A 14,008-nucleotide genomic window follows, 5' to 3' on the forward strand; every position below is an offset into this window, starting at 1 on the left:
AGATCTTAATTTAAGTTTGAACACTCTGATTCATTTATATGTAAGACACCAAGGAGACAAAATGCAGAAGAAACAGATGCTCACTTGTTCTTTCCATTTAACTTCATAAGCTACCAGCCAATTTGTCTTTCAGGGACAAAATTAATTTTTGATGACAATGTGAGCAAGTAATAAACTAGGAGTTCCTGTCCTGGGAAACTTGTTAAGGCCATGTAATGTTCTGGAGTTATTTAGAAAAAACAATTTGCTCATAGACTTGCAGGGACATCTGTAACAGAGTTTTCTTTGTCCCTGTGCTGTTACTCATTTCTGGGGGCTTTATGACACCTTTTCCAGAGTCTGATTTGAAAAAGTTCAAAAGGAAATATATTGCCCATTATTTCTTTCCTTTGGGGTATTTTCTTTTTCTTAGTCTGTTCCTTTTCTTTCCCCTTCATATTCACAAATCATGCAAACCTCAACCCACTTGCTTTGCTACTTTCACACAGCCAGGGAAAGCAACCACCAGGCAGGAGACCTTCAAAATTAATCAAAAATTATCTGAGGAAAAGAGCTTGTTGGCAATTTTGAGGTAAGTACACACCTGAAAACGTGTGACAGAGCACTATGAAAAAGTCTGTGGCACATTTAGGTGGAAGGAGCTTTGCCCATTAATGCTGTAAACTCTTTCACGTTACTGTCATGAGTAGGGGAAAAAGATATCAAAATGAGGCAGGGAGAGAGCAAAAGAGAGAGAGGTATCTCCCTAAGAGCTGGCATTTTCAATATGGGCTCTGTGTACATGCTCCTGCATCACTTAACCAAAATGTTCTCCATCTTTCAGTATCTTTGCCGGTACTATTTCCCCATTTCAGTATTTATTTCGCATGTACAACTCTTTACTCTGGTAATACTTTTCTATCATTTGGCTCATTTACTGGGGTTTTATCCTCACCTGGCAGGCCCTCCACATCTCAGGTTTTCTCTTAGGTAAATTCCTACAGTGTAATGTCTATCCATTAGCACATTTAAAATCGCTTCTTCTCCTGTGCTTAACACTCATTTATAACTTATGTGCTTCACATGAAATGTTCCTTTTTCAGCAGTTCTTTTGAAGAAAGTTTAAAGTAAGTTGCAAAATGTTTCTTTTTCATCTAAACAGGGAAATGAATTTAAGAAAGGAAGAGAAGAGCCTGAAGGTTTAGCTCTTTCAAAATTTAAACAGAATTCAAAATACTGTTGGAACACATCTGTCAGAGAAAGCATAAGAGCACCTGCATTTTAAGAATGAATCTCATCCCTAACTCCCTCTTTGATAATAGCTTGCATGAACAGCACCTTTAAACCACATCAATCCCAGATGCTTTCCATCCATCCAGTTATTATTTCCCTTGGCATTGAAGTGCAGCTACCTCTAGACTGAAGCTTCTCAGTGATGTGCAGCCTACTGTACAGCACCAGGGCTCACAACAAGAAGTCATTAAAACTATTCAGTTGAAATTATAAAACAAGGGGAATTTTAAACAAGAAATTCAAACCCCAGCTTGGCCAGGATAATGCATAGAAGAGTGTTAACTCTTTATTTAAAGGCCAGATGGTTTCAAACACAAATAATAAGAATGAACTTTGGATAGGAAAAAACCCCTAAGAATTCAATGAAAGTTATAAACTATCATGGCTCTGTATTTACACAGCAGGATCTCACCAGCTCCCTGCTTCAGCATACATGGCTCTGTACCTGCAGTGAGCAGTGCATCACAGCTCAGCTGTTTCCCACTGCTCTGCTTTGCCTTCAGTTAGTTTTCAGTGATCAAGACAGCGCTTCCAGACACAGCCACCCAAGTGTGGTGGCTTGGCCATTAGCACCAATCAGGGTGTCACTGGTAAGGACCACTGCAAACTTCTGATCAGTAGCACCCATAGAAAATTTAATTTCATTGCTTAAAAAGCTATTTCTTTTCCATCTTTGCCACATAGCTTTGAAGGCTTTTATGCAAAGGCAGGATACACACTGAGGCCACACAGATGAAAACAGAGCATTGACTCATGTTTCAAGAACACAGAGTAAGTAAAGTTCACACACTTTAGAAAAAAAAAAAACCCACAACACTTTGCAAATTAAATTAGTGCTTGGGAGAGATGAGATCAGTCAGTGCTCTGGCATCCCCTTTCACATGGATCTGCAGCAGGGACATAAGAGCAGAGCAGTGTTCCTTTAGGGGGATGCTGATGAAATTTCCCACCAAGACACTTCACAGGTTTAGAACATATTGATTAGCAAGGCAAATTTAATAAAAAAGAAGGTAAGGATATAAAAGAAAGACACTGTTGAGAAGGTTTGAGTGGGGGAAGTTTGACTGGTTATTTGTAGAGCTTTGTGACAACTCTGAAAATTCTTGTCCTGCTGGGCAGCCAAAGAGTCACATTGAGGAAAAAATCCAATTGGTTTTCTGGGCTGCAGGTATAGGAAAGAGATGGCTGAGGTAGGCCTACAGTTTACCAAATATTAATCCTCCACAAAACAAAAATGTTAGTTAGCATATAATTAAGGTAGAAATTAGCCTTAGGTTGAAAAAATCCTAAACCAATACTGTAGATTAGTCATAAAGTACAAATGTTGGAAAAATTGAACATTTCAGTCCCCTTCACCAGTTCCTCAGAATCCCTGGCAAACTGACTCAGTAAGAGCAATTTAAGGTGGAGAAGTGCATAAAGGAGAGGGGTGGAGTGTTGGGCTGGGACAATTTTGGGAAACCTGTTCTACAGAATCACATCTGCCACTTTATTTCCTGTGAAAGTCTGAGACCTGACAACACCACAGTGCAGAATTTCTTAGCTATATCTTTTGAAAACTTGCAGATCAGGAAGACATTAGTAGAACAATTAAAACCTTGGCATCTAAATAACTCTATAAAGTATTTCCAAAACCAAACAGATATTTTCCACTCTTCCACAAAACTCAATATAATGTAACTTATTACACATTTTAATGCAGAAAGTCTTACATAACTTGTCTCCATTTCAATAAAGCTGTAAATTTGAGGTCTGTATATATGACACACAATTTTGATGAAATAAAGAAGGGGGAATAGCATAGCTGGGCTGGAGTCACATGAGTTAGAGAAAAGAGAGATTCCACAGGCCTCTTTAAAAAGCTCTCATCACAAAGTGAACCTATAACATTGCCTTTATGGTACTGAGCCCATAAGCCCAGAAGATGACAAGCTTGTTTAGGGTGGGAGATGTTGAAGCAGAATGCCTGTGCCTTGGCCTAGTTTAGTGTTTTACAGATTGTAACCACCATATTCCTGCAAAAACAGAAGCAACATGAGCTCTCTCAGCAGTGCACTAGGGTCTAAACTGACAACAGGAGAAGGAAATGTTTCTTTTAGCTCTAAAAATTAGTGCAAAAAGCATATGTGAGCTACATGCGAGCTGTGTCACTAATATCTCAGTCTTCAGTGAAATGATCCCAGGCTGGTTCACCTCTGATCTTGGAGGGCATCAGTTTTCAGAAGATCAACAAGTCAGCAGATGCTCATCCTTTCTGCAATGCCTCATTAGAAACCAAATCTTTGTTTCATGGTGCATAAAGGCTGTGAAACTTATGAAGCTCAGAAATCTCAAGGACTACAAAATAAACCCACTCCTGTGCAGTGCTAGTACAGGAAATTCCAGTGTGAGGGAATGCAGCCTCTGTCCAACATACCACAACTAGCAGAAGAATGTGGCTTCCCAGGAAAAAAACTTTTAACTGGTTCCCAATGGGCTTGGGAATAAGTTGACTTCATGTTACAGTAACAAGTCCATTGGTCCATTCAGCCATGGATGTATTTCAGCTGGCCTTGCTGTGAGAGTAGCAGAGCCATGGTGGACAGCCTGCTACATGTCCCACATGGGCCTGCGAGACCAGGCCCATGGGACACATCAAAAGGGTGATTTGTTTTTCCTGATGAGCTCAGGGGAGGCAGGCAGTACTGTGAAAGTCTCTCCCTTTGTGGGAAATTAGAACTACCCTGAGGCTACCCCCTTCTCTCCCTCCTTGTGAAGTCAGTAAAAACGATCAATACCTAACATATTAATTTAACTAAGTAGGAAGTACAAATTGAAGCATATCCTGTATAATGAGAAATGGTCTTCAGTGTCTTCTGCAGTTGGCAAGCAGTTATCACACATGATATTGTCTGTACCTGTGCAATAGTAGCCTGACTACTGAGACCTAAGACCCAAACCATGGACACCATACATGGCCTTCAGAGATAACTGTTCTGGAAATTTTGGGGGTAAAAAAAGAGAAAAGATGAGAATTGGACTCTGAACCTGGCACAGTTCTAATAATGACAGCTTAGAGCCTGCCACTCTCATTTTTCCTCTGATAAACAGGTGGCAAGAGAATGCAAAAGATGCAAACATAGGTCTGAGAGTCCCTCTAAAGTGGTCCAAGCACAGTGGCTCCGTGCCCAGAGGCACTGCAGGGTTGGTGGCAGAGCGTGAATTGAGGTGCAGGTCCCAGAGTCTGCCTTTTCCTTCCCTTCCCCTCCAGTTCTACCTGCCTCTGTGGCACAGGCCAGGGACAGCATGGATGCACCTGGTGCTTTGAATTTGTTACTTGCAATAGTTCCTTACAATGATGTGCCAACTCAGCTGTAGTAAATGTAGTCTTTTAGATTTAATCATATTAAAAATGTTAGCCAGCTATCACAAAAGCAAAATCCCCTCCTTTCTTATACAACAGCTCTCTCCATCACCCAAGTGACAGCTAACAACCTGAGAGCAACTGTTACCAACACATGAAAGCTTGGTTGTTCCAGCTAGATGAAAGGCACCAAACCTGAGACAAATATTTTGTCAACCCTCATGGGGAATCTTGTAAAGCCATCTCCCATCCTGTAACCGCTCTGTGGTTAAATAGCAGCTCCAGTTCTCTGATGTTGCAATCCAGCACCTTTCACAGGCATTAAATTCCCTCTAAATTAATTCTAAGGGAAAAAAATGCTTTCTGCTCAGAGTTATTTCTATTGCCCAGTTATTTTATATGAATCTGATAACTAGTTTCCTGCTACAGGGGTTACATCTTGAATACTTAATGCCAATTTGGAAATTTTTTAGACAAAACAAAAATAGATCTAAAACATAACACACACAGTTTAGCTAAGTGTAGAACATTAATGCAAGGCATGATTGTAAAAACAGCAAATAAATTGGAGGAGGGGAGCAGATTCAAAGGATATCTCTCAGGGTTGGTACATGCTGTAACTGGTCATTCAGACATATCTGGTTCTGAAAGTACATTCTTTTTGGCATAAAAATCCCAGAGTTCAACAATTTAAAAAAAGTTAGAATGAAGGACAGAGTGCAGCCAAAGGATAGCGTTTAACAACCATTTCAAAATGAAATCTAAATATGCTTACATAACAGATAAATGTTGGCTTCCAGAGAAGCCTTACAATGCTTTAATTCCATCCTGGACTGGGATATATGGAATTGTTTTGAATTTCCGTAAGTGTTCAGAGCTCTCTGCTAAGCACACAAGCTGATATTTTGATTCTTATAGTAGAAGCTATTTTTGCCCTGAAGTAACTCACTGGGCTCTCTTTGGCAAGCTTCTGTTTCTCCTTTTGAGCTGCCATACAATTTTATTAATAGGACTATACAATAATTAGTCTTCTCATATTTTCATCAGCTATTGATAATTCAACTGCCCTATTTTTTGCTACATGGATTCCAGGATCTACATTTAAACAATCAGTCAGAAGTTTCTTCCCCCCATTACTTAAAATTCAGCAAACATAGGGGTTTGCATATTGGTCACAAAGTTCACTTTCATGCTGCTCCTCCATACCAAGTTCTTTGGAAGGTTTTCTTATCCTTCATAGCCAAACCAGCAGGGCTAGTCCATGACACACACACATGGCCCATCACACACACTGCATGCACACATGCAGAATACCTGTAGAATGGACAAATTAAGGCTCAACTATCCCTAACCTAAGGTATTGCAAGGAGACCTGGTGAGTTGTCTGAATGGTGCAATGAGGAAAGAGCGGGCAATTATATTGCCAGGAACAGATGAGGAAAATGCAGCCCTGAATTTGAAATGATCAGACCTAGCTAAGGTTTGCAGACTCCTGAGAAGAGTACGCAAGTACCTGATCCCAAGACACATTAGGCATCCCTCTATCTGTATTTTGTCCTTGTTCATATACAAGTAAAATGAGTTAAAAGTTCTGTAAATGGCTAAATCAATCAATGGTTGTTAACATGAAACATGTTAATGGTTGTTATCAAGAAATGCCTCTTGACTCTGTACTTGCAGCCTGGTACAGGCAGCCCATTTCTCACTGCTGGTCCCACTGCTGGCTCCAGCCTGCATGCAGCAGCTGGCAGTGCCCCATGCTCCAGCACTGAGCCTGGAGATCTGGAAACAAAGTGGCACCGGTTCCTGCGCAGGGAGGCCTGCTCAGTCACTGCTTCCATGAGCAGCACCAGCAGCTTAACATACAAATACCTCTTGAGGAAAGACAGATGCAGAGTCCTCAGGCTGGTGGGTGCAGCCTGCAGTGACCATAGGCACTGGTGATGACAACCTTTTTATGCACAGACTTACAGTACTAATTTGCAAGCAACAGATAGAAGCAGGGCTGTCGGCCAACATGTAATATTTTGTAGAGCTGATGCCATATGTCATATATTAAAAGTCTTACTTAAGCAAAACACATGGTTTAATTCTAAATACGAGGGTGTCCCAAAGAAGCCAGTTGCACCTCTCATGGTCTTCAAGAGAGCTATCCAAAGAGTTGCACAAATAGGTTTTAATTATTTTACTATAATTTTTCCTTTATGTTAGCATTCTTTTTCAGGCTGCATGTTTAAAGTTGAAGGAAATTACATGAAAAAAAAAAAACAAAACAAAAGAAAATTAAGGTAGGATTCATAGCAATGCAAGTAGGTACTTTGATTTTAAAGGCACTTAAAATTAGGGAGGAACTTGAAGGCCAAAGAAAACGTCCCATATTGCTAAACAGTTTTTGTAAGTTGTCATTGACTATGATGCTTTTAATCAAATCCATTATTGAAGGCTGTCCTCTGTCATTAAACCTAAAACCCTGTACAATGTTTTTATCTAGTCTAGCTTTCCATGGCTAGTGTATTTCAGGACAGGAGGGAGATCTTATCAAAACAGGAGAGATTAGAAAGAGCAAGCAAACATGCTTAGCAAACAGATATGAATCTGGAGAGACACTTTCTCCTGAAAAAAGCATGTCCTACAGAAATGGGTGAAAATTGGTTAAAATGGCAATTTTATAAAGTTGAAAAAACATTTGGTGTCTGCAGACTGAAAGGTGATTCCACATTCTAACTGTTCGTTGGGCAGCGGCATATGCAAACCCTTTAGTACAGCTGCCCAAGCAGTAGCCCAGGAAGAGCAGCGTTCACAACTTGGCAGCTGGATGTGGAGATAATCATGTGGATATGGGCCCTGACCTCTCTGCTAGAACAGATAATAGAACAAAAAAAAAAAAAAAAAAAAAAGAGGAAGATGGTAAGGAGATACTTGATTTCTTTGGGTCATAGTGACTTGCAGTTTGTTATCACACTTAAGTTGAACATCAACGAATTTTGGGGGTTTTGTGAATTTTTAGGGAAAATTGATAACATCGGCAGTCACATATCTCCTATTGCCACTCTCTTGGTTCCTAACACAACTAATAATCCAGACCTGATGGGCTCCTTTTCATCACTTTGAGCCAAGGTGTGGGGTAACAGAAAATGATTGCAAAAGAGAAGACACTTGCCTGGCCATAGCAGTAACCTTTTCTACAGCTGCAAACCCGCACCACAGATAGTGTGTCACCCTCGGTATTCCCTCCGCTGCCAAGGACAGTGACTTTGGCCAGATGGCTTGTTCCCTGGATGCAGGAACCTGCTCTCATCAGCCCTTGCATTCTCCTCAGTGCCAGGAAGAGGTTCCTCCACCTTTGAAAGACTGAAGTGGATACCTCATTAGGTCTTGATTATCCTCAAGCAATTGCTTAGATTTCTGCCCTATTACTGATCTGCCTTTTTTAGCAGGGGTCGTGGAATGGGCAGTGGCTGTCTTGTCTTCGTTATAATGCATGATATGAAACTTTTCAATTAAGCTTCAGATCAGGCCACAGTACTGAGACCACTTTAACGAGGGTGAGTAATGACCTTGTGCTGCACGTGATTTCTGGCACACCATCAGTTTTAATTCTTCTTGATCTTACTGTAACCCTTTGATACTTTGGATCAAGGGTTCTCTTGAAATGCTTTAAGCACATTGTAGGACTTTCAGGGAGTGTTCTGACATGGTTTCTATCCTACTTGTCTCAACATAGCCAGACTGTCACCTGTAAGTTTTCCATATAAATTCAAATTGTCAAAGATTAAAAGGGAGTTGAAAATCTGGCCTGTGTGCAGAACCGGGGAAATCTGGTGTGGGTCCCTAGAGTGAGCGAATCTGAGGAGGATTCTGCTATGAGAGCAAGGTAACCCCTTTGATGTGCCATGCCCAAGTACAGCAGTGCTATGATTAGAACAGAAAGCTACATTATACTGGAGTAGTGAATTTAATAAGAACTACTGAGAGAGAGACTTCCAGAAATATAGACTTCCCAGTTAACACCTATCTTTATGTTACCTATAGGTCAAACTAAAAATCTGTGGTTTTAAACACAGCATAGGCCCTCATCCAGTTACGCCAGTGATAGAAATCACATTGACATCAGCAGGATAAATGTCTCACCTTTGAATTAAGGACTATTTGGGCCCAGATCCAAATCCAAGCCTTGTAGCTGGAATCAATTTCCAAACAGTGTGTGCGTGGACAAAGCAGATCAACCTTGGTGATTTCTAGGTCCTTTCCCAAGCTTGAAGTCTCATTCTCTTGTGAGAAGGAACATCTAAATATAAAAGTAAACCCGGAAAGAGTTTCTAGAAGACCCTTAACTTCTCCTAGGTTTGTAGGCTCCCCACAGCTGACACAAGACTTCCATGAGCATGAGACAATAAAATAGATACAGGTTGGGTCATAAAAAACCATAACATACTTCTGATTCAAACTAATATAAAACTCATATATTGCTTTTAGATATGAATGTTTCACAACGTCTGGATGCACAAATCCTCAAAGCAGAGTTCTTTTCCACAGGAGCAATTGGTTCCTATTAACAGCACAAGACCAAACACCAGATGCCCTGAGTGGCCAGACTCAGCATCTGTGAGGGACAGAAGCAACTGCAAGCCTCAACCCAAAACCATGGGCAGTACCAAGCAACTTACCTATTGAGGAGACAGTGAGAATGGGACTGCAGCCTATGCCTTGCATAAGCATGTGGGAACCTGCACTGCTTGGCCCATAGACCTGCTCTCTCCTGTACCAGCACAGGGACAATGCTTCCTGGACTTGCCAGAGGGGTGAATTTTTAGGTAGCTCTTGTCATCTGAAGTCTTCTCTTCAGACATCCCAAAAGCTCCTTTCCTGGCTGACAGCACATCAGGGCTGTCACTCCTGAGCAGGATGATTTAAGCATAGCTGCTGACAGTCTCACAGGCTGCCTACCAACAGAGCAAGGCAGTGAGACATTCCCCTCCTGCTACAGTTTAGACAATTTCACCTTTAAAAGCAATGGACTGAGCTACTTAAAACCAAAGATTCCCTGTACTTTTTAAAAAAAGAAATCCTTTAAGCTCTTCTTACATGCAGTATGGGGGGTGGGGGGGTATCTGCAGGGGGAGCAGAGAAATCCATGTGTTTTATTGCAGTTGGATGGTACTAACAAGGAAGTGGAAAAGCTTTCAAACTTGCTCTCAGTTATTTGATATATCTAGGAGTTGATTTTTATTGATATGCCTCTAGTCACCAACAGAAATGGTTTGTCTTTCGTTACACTCTTTATAGGAGGCCTTTTTCACTGCACTTGCCTGGTGGCTTCTGCAGAGCTGGTAACATTGAGCAAAACTCATTTCCCAAACCAAGCCTATTGGATAGAAAAACATTTTTTTCCTAGGATGTAGCAAGTAGAAGACACTCTCATCTGACCCTCTCTTGGTTGCAAGGAGAGCCGATCAGCAGTACCATAAGTGTCCTACAAGAGCAGGCATTGAAGAGAGGTGAGGGAATGCAATGGATTTCACTTCAGACAAAATTATCATTGCTATATCAGGATTGACGTTTTTTTACAGTCACACCTATTAGCATGAAAAAAGGCATTGGTCATTTAACACAACCCTCTTTACTGTGAAATAGAAATACACATTCCAGCTCCTGTGACTCTTAACAAAGCTGCAAAGATCAAATCACAGCAGTGTGCTGTATCCCCATCTCAGGTCCTCTAGGCAGCAATTATAGAAAACGTTTCTGTTATTGCCACATTTCAAAGCCAGAGTATGGCCATGCTGATGTGTGGCTCTAAACCCAGTGGAGCTTGATCTATTAAATGCATAAAGGGGTCTGTGTGTCAAAGGAGTCGAGTCTAATCAGGGGACAGAAACCACAAACTTAAAAATTTGAAACTGAGATTTCTTCGGCTATTTGACCAACAATTCAGAGCACATCCATACATTTTAAATTTCACACTCTAACAGGAATACATAGCAATACTCCTTTCAGAGGTGTTGCATTGATTAATAAGCTTGTCACCAAGGATGGAAATTGCTACATAAGTGTTAAGCACTGGTTAACTAATGAAAGACAATTCTATACATTCTGGTGGAATCTAGAGAACTTCTGCAAAAATTATTAATTTCATTTGCATTTGTACTCTGTCTGACAACAGTGATCAAGCTGGTGAAAGTTATTTCAAATGTTTATGCTCCATGACTGCGGAAAAAATTAGAGAGAAAATTCTGGCTCATAAGGCAGAATCGTGCCTGCTGAAAAATCTCTAATTTCTGAAATATATAAAGAGCACAAACAACTAATTCTCTCATCAAATATGCACACACCTCAGTGATATTCATCTTAATAACTGTGCAAAGAAGGAGCAGTATTGATGAATTTAAAGTACAGAACAACATTCGGCAGGGAAATTGCTAATGCCTTCCATTTTAGTCACATGCCCTCGTTAAGGGCTCAGGCTTCCTGGCAAACTAGAGAACATCTGTTTTAGCAACCTCTAGCTCTGTTCTTCTGTGATTCACCTTCAATGCCACATCACCAATGTGAAATACTATGGACTACCTGAGACTTTATTGGCACATGGCTATGGGCACTGCTTTTGGATTCTCAGAAATCAAACTATGCTTTTCCTCAAATAAACCAATTGGATGAATCTCTGTATCTCTAAATTGTATCATCCTTTCTATGAACATTTCCTGTGACAGAGTTTGGGATTAGAAACTTAATCTTTAAACTTCTATTTCTATGCCTTTGTCATAAACCCATGTTTTTTCTTGATCAGATTTGTAAACAAACAAACAAAAGCAGCTGAGCAAGACTGGCAGCTTCTGCCTCTAGGACTTCCAGAGAAGAAGCCTGCTGAGCTTGTGAGCTAGCAGATGGTAGGCTGCAAGAATGTCAAGAACACAGTATACTTCTCTGACACTGGCCTACTCTGTGGTGAAGCAAATAATTTTACCTCCAGATCTTTGCCCTTTTTTTTTTTTCTGGGTCAATGCTGTCTCTTAACTGATTATGGTACTGCATCTCCCCGGTCAATGGGGTTCAAATGGCCCTATGTGCTGTTAGAGCATGGTTTTCTCTCTGTTTCCTTTGTTCTTGCCAACCATTTAGATATAGAGAGAGATTTATCTCTCTTTTCATTATAGTTCTATGGAAAGAAAAAGGGAAAAAAAACACTCAACACGCCTAACTTCTTGACTTATTTGTACATGTCTTTTTTGTCAAGGGATGTGCTGTGCATCTACTGTGAATTGCTGAAAATGTAAGGTAGCTATGAAACACGATGTTCTTGTGCTTACCAGCCCTTTGCCTTTAAAAGATCTGTAGCCTAAACAGGCAGCTTTAAGAACTTTCCCAGCTCAGTTGTAATCAAGATACCATCTACTTAAATAAGCATTTGTACTCCCAGTGATTTTAGGAGATGAATTACTGATCTTATTACCATAGTAAATACCCTTGAGGCAATGTACAGGCCAACAGAATATTGCTTTCTGCTGGTACAGTACCCATTTTCAGGAGAACTCTAGGAGTATTTCTAGTCATGTGGTAATAATAGAAGATTTGCTTTGACTATATTTGCCAGAAAGTCCTATTTGCAGAAGTGGCTTTTAAATCTTTGACACTGTTCATGGGAAACAGCTTGTCAGCTATGAAAATATTCCTACCAGCTCCTGTATATCAGCCTTACCACTGGGAAAAAGAGATTTTTTCAGGTGGCATAGCCCAATAGCAAACAGATAAACTTTTCAGCTGATAGGGTGAGTGGCAGAGTAGCATTACCTGGATAGGCAAAGGTGGTTTTTGCCTGCCAGCAGCAGTGCAGCCTGCGGTGCCCTTTGAGGACAGTCCCCTTTCCTTGCACAGCTCTGTGTCTGGGCAGGCAGTGGGAGCCAGAGGACAGGGAGTGATGGCGTGTGGGAGGCCTCGAGCTCAAGCATACTCCATTTATTTATCACCGAACCATCATCTGGTCAATAGGAAAAGTTGATAAAACCGTTACCTTCGGGGCTCTGTTCTCCTTGGGAATAATGAAAAGGTGAAGCTGGTTAAGGTCAGTGCACAGGAGGCCCTATTGAAGATGGGAGCAGGTTGGCCATGAATTACTGAGCATCATCTGGCATCACAGATAAGCAGAATGGGTAAGAGACTAGGCAGGCTCTACAATAAGGGATGGATTTAATTAACAATTGCAAAGAGGGAGCAGACCGTAGCATTCTGGCACGAGGACATCCTACATCTGACAGTTGCTTAAAGAGACAGGGAGCACCCTATTATAAAAAATATATTACTCCTCAATGTATTTTAAAAATTACATGAGAAACAATAACATATTGTATTACCCCTTCTCTCCAGAACTGCCTGATTACACCAGCACTGAGCACCGCAGGCTCTCTGCAGATACTCTGCACTGGGGCCCATTTAAAAACATCAGTCCAAACTTGGTTGCAAAAGTACAACACTGCTGAAGTCAGGGGGTTGTGCAGATGTAACTAAAGGCAGATGTTGATCCATATTAACTAAACTATTAAATACATCAATCTTACCCAACCATCTGACACCTTGTCCTACTTCCCAATATTTTGTTTCCCTAAAGTTTATTTAAATTCAGCCAGCTGACAATTTGCAAGCTTCTAGGCAACCCTTTTTTATAATTTCTTGCTTTCCACCCCACCTTCCCCTCCCCTTTCTCTCTCTCTCCTCCCCCAACCCCCTTCTCCTTTAAAGTTATTACTTTAATGTTAAGTCAATCTTCTAATTATTTTGAAAGTTCAGCATGATCATCACTGCACAGTTCTAGCTGTTCCTCTCTTCAGTCAGTAAAAAACAACAACAACAAAACACCTAAGGAAAGAAGCTGAAACAAACCAGAGTTCAATTCTTATTTCTTTTCACACAAGTGTTAGCAAAACAATTAACTCCTTAACTCATGGGTCTGTGTTCAAAAAAACACAGACAACCGACTTTGATGGTCCCAGCTTCAGTCCCAGTGGGTGTTTAACCACATCTCACAGATCAGTGCAGCTTCAGTGGATGGACTCTCCCTCAAGGGAGGCAAGCATGGGACATATCACTGCCAAAATGGACATATATGGAAAATAGAAAAGTACATCCCTGAACACATCTGCATGAGTAAATCACCTTTTTTCTTCATTCACCTGAATAAAGCACCACCCAGTCACTGGAAACAATAAATTGGTGGAGGGGAGGGGGGAGGTAATTGTTTACTAACCAATCTAGAGAAAAAAAGGTGCAGAGATTTCAGAGCTTCCCTGCTAGTAATGCATCTGATTTCCTCTGTTACACCAGCTTTGAGACCATACAATATTACTTACTCTGGACTTTTTCACCAATGACAAGCAAGACCCACCACTGTACTACTGCATC

General features: G+C 40.8%; 1 long non-coding RNA gene across 2 annotated transcripts in view; it reads right to left on the reverse strand.

Moving 5' to 3' along the window:
• LOC137479445 (uncharacterized) overlaps positions 1–14,008 on the reverse strand; it is a 42,871-nt gene that overhangs the window by 8,608 nt on the left and 20,255 nt on the right. The window contains exons 3-4 of one of the 2 annotated variants that reach the window (XR_011002261.1): positions 12,404–12,590; positions 10,948–11,091 (exon numbers count right to left, since the gene is read on the reverse strand). This is a non-coding gene — a long non-coding RNA (uncharacterized lncRNA). The remainder of the gene's footprint in view (positions 1–10,947; positions 11,092–12,403; positions 12,591–14,008) is intronic. The other variant, XR_011002260.1, reaches the window with a different exon arrangement.

The sequence above is a fragment of the Anomalospiza imberbis genome, chromosome 9 (assembly GCF_031753505.1).
Source record: "Anomalospiza imberbis isolate Cuckoo-Finch-1a 21T00152 chromosome 9, ASM3175350v1, whole genome shotgun sequence".
Classification (NCBI taxonomy): Eukaryota; Metazoa; Chordata; class Aves; order Passeriformes; family Viduidae; genus Anomalospiza; species Anomalospiza imberbis.